The following is a 7,791-nucleotide window of genomic DNA, read 5'->3' as shown; positions in this document are numbered from 1 at the left end:
TCTACAGAAAAAAAACAAGTAACAGCTGTAACACGGTGGCTCAGTGGTTAGCACTAGAGATGAGCGAACACTAAAATGTTCGAGGTTCGAAATTCGATTCGAACAGCCGCTCACTGTTCGAGTGTTCGAATGGGTTTCGAACCCCATTATAGTCTATGGGGAACATAAACTCGTTAAGGGGGAAACCCAAATTCGTGTCTGGAGGGTCACCAAGTCCACTATGACACCCCAGGAAATGATACCAACACCCTGGAATGACACTGGGACAGCAGGGGAAGCATGTCTGGGGGCATAAAAGTCACTTTATTTCATGGAAATCCCTGTCAGTTTGCGATTTTCGCAAGCTAACTTTTCCCCATAGAAATGCATTGGCCAGTGCTGATTGGCCAGAGTACGGAACTCGACCAATCAGCGCTGGCTCTGCTGGAGGAGGCGGAGTCTAAGATAGCTCCACACCAGTCTCCATTCAGGTCCGACCTTAGACTCCGCCTCCTCCGGCAGAGCCAGCGCTGATTGGCCGAAGGCTGGCCAATGCATTCCTATGCGAATGCAGACTTAGCAGTGCTGAGTCAGTTTTGCTCAACTACACATCTGATGCACACTCGGCACTGCTACATCAGATGTAGCAATCTGATGTAGCAGAGCCGAGGGTGCACTAGAACCCCTGTGCAAACTCAGTTCACGCTAATAGAATGCATTGGCCAGCGCTGATTGGCCAATGCATTCTATTAGCCCGATGAAGTAGAGCTGAATGTGTGTGCTAAGCACACTCATTCAGCACTGCTTCATCACGCCAATACAATGCATTAGCCAGTGCTGATTGGCCAGAGTACGGAATTCGGCCAATCAGCGCTGGCCAATGCATTCTATTAGCCCGATGAAGTAGAGCTGAATGTGTGTGCTAAGCACACACATTCAGCACTGCTTCATCACGCCAATACAATGCATTAGCCAGTGCTGATTGGCCAGAGTACGGAATTCGGCCAATCAGCGCTGGCTCTGCTGGAGGAGGCGGAGTCTAAGATCGCTCCACACCAGTCTCCATTCAGGTCCGACCTTAGACTCCGCCTCCTCCAGCAGAGCCAGCGCTGATTGGCCGAATTCCGTACTCTGGCCAATCAGCACTGGCTAATGCATTGTATTGGCGTGATGAAGCAGTGCTGAATGTGTGTGCTTAGCACACACATTCAGCTCTACTTCATCGGGCTAATAGAATGCATTGGCCAATCAGCGCTGGCCAATGCATTCTATTAGCGTGAACTGAGTTTGCACAGGGGTTCTAGTGCACCCTCGGCTCTGCTACATCAGATTGCTACATCTGATGTAGCAGTGCCGAGTGTGCATCAGATGTGTAGTTGAGCAAAACTGACTCAGCACTGCTAAGTCTGCATTCGCATAGGAATGCATTGGCCAGCCTTCGGCCAATCAGCGCTGGCTCTGCCGGAGGAGGCGGAGTCTAAGGTCGGACCTGAATGGAGACTGGTGTGGAGCGATCTTAGACTCCGCCTCCTCCAGCAGAGCCAGCGCTGATTGGTCGAGTTCCGTACTCTGGCCAATCAGTGCTGGCCAATGCATTCTATTAGCCCGATGAAGTAGAGCTGAATGTGTGTGCTTAGCACACACATTCAGCTCTACTTCATCAGGCTAATAGAATACATTGGCCAATCAGCGCTGGCCAATGCATTCTATTAGCTTGATGAAGCAGAGTGTGCACAAGGGTTCAAGCGCACCCTCGGCTCTGATGTAGCAGAGCTGAGGGTGCACAAGGGTTCAAGTGCACCCTCGGCTCTCCCACATCAGAGCCGAGGGTGCGCTTGAACCCTTGTGCACACTCTGCTTCATCAAGCTAATAGAATGCATTGGCCAGCACTGATTGGCCAGAGTACGGAATTCGGCCAATCAGCGCTGGCCAATGCATCCCTATGGGAAAAAGTTTATCTCACAAAAATCACAATTACACACCCGATAGAGCCCCAAAAAGTTATTTTTAATAACATTCCCCCTAAATAAAGGTTATCCCTAGCTATCCCTGCCTGTACAGCTATCCCTGTCTCATAGTCACAAAGTTCACATTCTCATATGACCCGGATTTGAAATCCACTATTCGTCTAAAATGGAGGTCACCTGATTTCGGCAGCCAATGACTTTTTCCAATTTTTTTCAATGCCCCCGGTGTCGTAGTTCCTGTCCCACCTCCCCTGCGCTGTTATTGGTGCAAAAAAGGCGCCAGGGAAGGTGGGAGGGGAATCGAATTTTGGCGCACTTTACCACGTGGTGTTCGATTCGAACATGGCGAACACCCTGATATCCGATCGAACATGTGTTCGATAGAACACTGTTCGCTCATCTCTAGTTAGCACTGCAGCCTTGCAGCATTGGAGTCCTGCTTTCAAATCCTGCCAAGGACAACATCTTCAAGGAGTTTGTATGTTCTCCCCGTGTTTGCGTGGGTTTCCTCCGGGTAATCTGGTTTCCTCCGGGTAATCTGGTTTCCTCCTACACTCCAAACTACAAACTGATAGGGAATATAGATTGTGAGCCCTATATGGGACAGTAACTGTCAATTTCTGTAAAGCGCTGTGGAATATTACGGTGCTATAAAAATAAGCATAATAAATAACAATAAGACCTGTTTCTGCAACATGTTGAATCAGCCTTAAAAGGTGTGTCCCGATATACGGTTTCTCAGTATGTCATCTACAATGCACTCCATGTAAGTTTGTAATTGATAAAGTATACCAGTCACAATGACGCTGCTATTCTTTATTTCTGTGTATCCACTGATGTTGCGGGGCTTGGTGAGGAAGAGGGAGTCTAGGCACATCCGGGCACAGGAAATATATCAAGAATGGGGCTGGCTGTATTATGACTCTGCTATACTGTTGCGCATTTCCCCTCCTCCTTAACCTTGCCCACAACAGTGGACATGGAACATCTAGGAATGGGACTGGTTCCATCTTCTGTCAATGCCCCTGGTGTCCAACCACACCCACTGCAGTAAGAAACCGTGCAGAGGGAACAACTTGGAGGACTTGCCTAATGTTTTAGGGGGTAAGTTAAGCAGATACATAGAGGGATCTAATGGAACACCTTGTATAAAGAGAGCGCCAGTCAACTCCCTCTAGCCAGAAGCTTACTATAAAGACAGTTCTTGAAAAATGTGGTAAGGGGAGCCTATTGCACTATGGGAGCACCAGTATTCAGACAGTGTTGTTGGATTCAAAGCATGCAGAAGGGCTGGGCTTTGGTACCAGTTCACACACAGATTTAGAAGCACCTGACTATATCTGCCTTTGTACATGTGAAATTACCGATCCTATAGCCTCTTTATGTATCTATGGGCAGGGAGTTCTCGAAGTGAAGCTGGTAGATGGAGATTAAGTCGTTGGTGGAAGTACCAGCTCAACATAACTTCTCACATGTACTCTGTAGAGTCCTTCAGACTGCCAAATGGGGTGGAAACTACGTAGGCTATTTGCTGGTAAGTGGAGCAACTCTGTTCATGGTAGATGTGAGATAGTCAAAGGGCCTGCGCTCCAGAGTCGAGTGGTCCCCCCCCATCATATCTGCTAATCCTAACAGTCCTGGCCTAGACCATGTAAGGGACATGGCTGCTATCAGCCCCTGGTGGTACAAAAAGAAACTCCTACTACTATGTGGTGGTGGTGGCGATGACGATGATTATTATTATTATTCATCCGGATCTCCCTAGTGCAGGGGTCAGCAACCTTCCGCACTCCAGCTACTGTGAAACTACAGCTCCCAACATGCTCCATTCACTTCTATGGGAGTTCCAAGAACAGCAGAGCAAAGTATGCATGCTGGGAGTTGTAGTTTTACAACAGCTGGAGTGCTGAAGGGTGCCTAATGCTGGCCTAGTGAATTTCATGGGCCCCAAGGTGGGCTGGGGTAGAGCTGGCCCATAGAAAAGCATTTTGATGTATAGGGGCAAGCCATAGTTTCTCAATTTCCATCTCAACCAGCATTACCAATCTAGGGGATCTGATTGCAACTAGCATTCCATATAAAATTGAAAATACCTTTCTGCAGATTACAGTTTTTGGAGTGTTGTTAATGTAACAGAAAACCCCTTTTAACACGTCACATATTTTCCTTGACCAGTGTTTCCCCAACTTTTTTAGATTCAGGGCACCCCTGAGGGAAGAAAGGAAAGCACCCCAATAAAATTTTTACCATAATAATGTCCTGATTTAATATTATATATGGGCATCTTTCTTGCCAGTGTGTGGCCCCTGGTGGGTTTTCAAGGCACCCCTGTTGGGAATCGCTGCCTTAGACTTTTATTATACAGATTTTTATAGTACAATTAATTGACTCACCCCCCCCCCCCCCCCAAGTTGCACCTTGTAGAATGTAGCCTTCATACATAGTTAAAGGGGTATTCAGGTTACAATAAGTTACCCCTATCCACAAGATGCGCGGGGGGATTCTTGTGAATGGAATACCTCTTTTAAATAAGTTGTATGTAAACTACATTGTTATAAGCAAGTGGACACTTGACTACTTCCCCAAATATGAGCTTGTAACATGGGATATTCTAAAATTTCGTACAAGGTTAGAAGCTTAAAATTGTGTAGTTTACAGGTCACTAGAAATGGCATGGTTTCCATGTGTCAGCCATAGTTTTCACTGACCCATACACAAGAAATCAATTGACCCAGCTCCAACATGGTCACAAAAACTACAGCTGTGTGTATTGGTCTGTACTTTTATCCGCAATAAATAAAAATTATGGTTGTGTGTCTCAAGCCCCCTATGCAGGAGGCAGTTGAATAGAGCAGTGATACCTATATAACATGATGACCTACTGTAGGCTCTAATCAATGCAGTTTGGGTAGAGTTCTGACACACTCACTGTATGTACTTTGCTCAGAAGTGACTAATACATTCCATGATAAAGACACTTTGGACACACCTAGATCACCCTGCATTTTTTTTTTATTATTTTTTTTTTATTTTTAGGGCTATGATGTCATTACTAACCCTGTATTGGCAAACAAGTTCTACATACCTTTGTAGTATAATCTCTAGCATCCACTATCAATGTGTCCTACTGAACCTCAATGTAAAAATACTCAAACTATGAATCCTATCCTACTAATATTATAAATGTGAAAGTCTGTATGTTCCTTAATCACGCAAAAACGGCTGAATGGAATTGGATGAAGTTCAGCACATAGATAGATAGATTGTAACCTCGATTGAAAAATAGGCTACTTTTTATCCCGGTAAATGACATGGCTTCACAACTATTATGAATTTGTGTTCACATACTATATTACACTGCTCTTATCTCAGCTTCTGAGAAAGCCAGGGCTGTTATCTCTCTGTGTAAACACATGCTAAACCTCAGTGTTCAGGCATTGCTGAAAAACTGACATGGGCAAACACATTTAATCCAAATTCGAAGTTTGCCAATTTTGAATATGCCTGAAAGAGAAAATCTAATTTGTCGCAAACAATTAGAGCTATGAAAGAAGCCAGAAGTTAGAGTGCTCCTCAATCGGAACTGAGGGGGGATCATCGACACCAACAACACGCTCATTATATGGTGTCCTAGCGAGCTGCTGAAATACTGGAACAATCACGGGCACAGCTTGAGGAATGAGTTCAGCAGCAGGCCAGCTTGACAGCTCCCAAAACGCCGGAGCAGGCGGATTATCAACGCCAATAACACGCTCATTATATGAGATTCCAGCGAGCTGCTGAGATGCCGGAACAATCACAAACAGTGCAAGAAACAAGTTTAGCGGCAGGACCACTTGAGAGCTGCCGGAGTATGCGGATCATCAACGCCAACAACACGCTCATTATATGGCGTCCCAGCGAACTGCTGACATGCCGGAACAATCACGGGCACAGCACGAGGAACGAGTTCAGCAACAGGCCAGCTTGACAGCTGTCGAAACACCAGAGCAGGCGAATCATCAACACCAACAGCATGCTCATTATGTGGCGTTACAGTAAGCTGCTGAGATGCCAGAACAATCACAGGCACGGTGTGAGGAACAAGGTCAGCAGCAGGACAGCTTGAGAGCTGCCGAAATGCCGGAACAGGCAAACCATCGATGGCAGCAATTTGCTGAATATAGGCGGATCATCGACACCAACAATCCTTAGACGAAGTCGCGGGCAGAGGCAAATGATATATGTATAAAAGAACTGGTCTATACTTTTGCTTGGGTTTTCAACTCATGTGCAAAGGTGTATTTCCAGTTAACACTATCAGTCAGATGACTATTAGTCCCCGTAACTTACTCAGTATGCCATTTCTGTTGTTGGTCAAAATGTCACAGAGGGAACAAATGAATTGGGCAGAAAAATGCTTGTTTGTCATTAACACATCTCCCAAATAGATTCTTCAAGTCCCTATAGATTCCAGATTTTCTCTGTCTCAGGGTTTATTATAGGCTAAAGGGCACTATTTTTTTTGTCTATAGGGGTGTTTAAATGACATATCCCGTAATATGAGAATAATCATTTTTCCTGTGCCATAACGCTGAGTCATTAACTTCCATTAGACCTAAATAGATCCCACTGAGAGCAGTACCTGGTTTACAGTTCAGGGAGGAGAATATTATTTACCATCTACACAGGGTTCTTATATCAGAACATGACCACGGCCTAGGCCACTTCTATCTTATCCAATGTTTCACTCCCTTTCTATACCCATTACTGCTGCTGTGTATCCTGTATCTCTTTATATCATTTAGTGGATTCACCAATTAATGATAAACTGATGTTTGGACATTAGAGCACATGGTTCATAAAAATCTTATCATTTGAACCAATGTATATTCACATCTTATCCCTACAGCCCGCATCACTCCTTCTTAGACATCTAGTTTTGACATAACCTTTATTATTACAATTAAAAAAAACCTATATTTTGTTTTGTTTCGAGATATACTCAATATCATTGTACGATTTATTTGGTTACTTTATCAGCATTAGCTTCTTTTTGACAACCCCTTTGTTGTCTTATTGAATAATCTGTAGTGCCTAGACACAGCGTTTCATGTTTTTGGTGTGAAACACATTTGTAAAACCAGCCACAATACCGATCTAAACCTCATTATTTAATTAGATGTAAATTAGTGGGGCATGTCAGTGAGACCTGGCTAGTCATCCTGATAAATGTCCATCTGGGTGATATATGGATGCAGTGGTCTCCCTCTATGATGACTGACCCTAATAGGTTATATGGGCGGTGTCCTGATCGGACAATGGTGGTTCCACTGTTGCTTCTTTTCCTGCTCAAAAAGAAGACCAAACTGCAATCTGGATTTTCATTCCCTTTTGTCCATGTAGTTTGGAATTACCTACATTACAGTGTAGGGAGGGGCATAGTATATAGAGCTATATTTTAGGGTTGGGCAATAAAATTAAACTGAAAGTCAGCTCATTCATTGATATTTTGCATCCATGCTCTCCTGTGTCACACTGCCCTTGGCTAAAGGATATGTCACTATCCAGCCAGGATGGCTGATGTCTGAATAACCAGAACACTGTCCTGTTTACAATGCATGTAAACAGGACAGTGTCCCAATAATAGTTCATTAAATGCAATCGAGGTAAATCATCATTTAGTTTATAACTAACCCCGCCCAGTACATTTATTGATAAGGAAATTACAAGAATAACACAAAAACTTTGTGCAGTTTTCTTTCATTCTGAGGCATTCTGCTTTTTCACCACACGGTGGCGCTAGTCCCCAGTTTCATCGGATTGGTCGGCGGCTCTCCGGGTTTCCTGTTCCTTTAACAGCAA

Source organism: Leptodactylus fuscus, chromosome 5 (genome assembly GCF_031893055.1).
Source record: "Leptodactylus fuscus isolate aLepFus1 chromosome 5, aLepFus1.hap2, whole genome shotgun sequence".
Lineage (NCBI taxonomy): Eukaryota > Metazoa > Chordata > Amphibia > Anura > Leptodactylidae > Leptodactylus > Leptodactylus fuscus.
Note: the sequence above shows the minus strand (reverse complement) of the source record.